Source organism: Buceros rhinoceros, unplaced genomic scaffold (assembly GCF_000710305.1).
Source record: "Buceros rhinoceros silvestris isolate BGI_N320 unplaced genomic scaffold, ASM71030v1 scaffold26933, whole genome shotgun sequence".
NCBI lineage: Eukaryota > Metazoa > Chordata > Aves > Bucerotiformes > Bucerotidae > Buceros > Buceros rhinoceros.
Window position 1 is genome coordinate 9,568 of NW_010404688.1, and position 421 is coordinate 9,988.

At 62.2% G+C, this 421-nt stretch overlaps 1 protein-coding gene across 1 annotated transcript in view; it reads left to right on the forward strand.

Annotated features, from left to right (window-relative positions):
* SCAMP2 (secretory carrier membrane protein 2) overlaps positions 1–421 on the forward strand; it is a gene marked incomplete at its 5' end in the record, with an annotated part of 6,901 nt that overhangs the window by 6,135 nt on the left and 345 nt on the right. The window lies entirely within an intron of this gene.

Genomic DNA, 421 nt, shown 5'->3' on the forward strand with positions numbered 1-421 from the left:
CGTGTTAGAATAGACTCGCTGCTGTCCGAGACGGCCCGCAAGGTCCCAGCTGTCACCCTCAGCAAACCCAGACATTTCTGCCACCTCCCTTTAGCTTGAGTCTGTCCGGGGCTGGCTGAGCAGAGTTTGCTTTGTCCCGGTGTCCAGGGCTTTACAGTCGCAGCTGCCACAACGTGGTGGCACTTCCCAAAGCCTGGTGGGATCCAGACAATCCCGCTGGCTCCCTAACACAAGCCCCACTTCCTCCTCCCGATGGACCACACTGTTCTGCAACGAACAGCAGAACTGTAGCTGTATGGCTGAGGGTCTCCTCTGAGCCCCGCAGCCTCACGCGTGGTGTGAGACGGAGCCGACGGCTCCAGCCCGTCCTCGGGAGCTGCCAGGAGAGCCGGCTGGGGACAGGGCCGAGGCCGACCAGGAG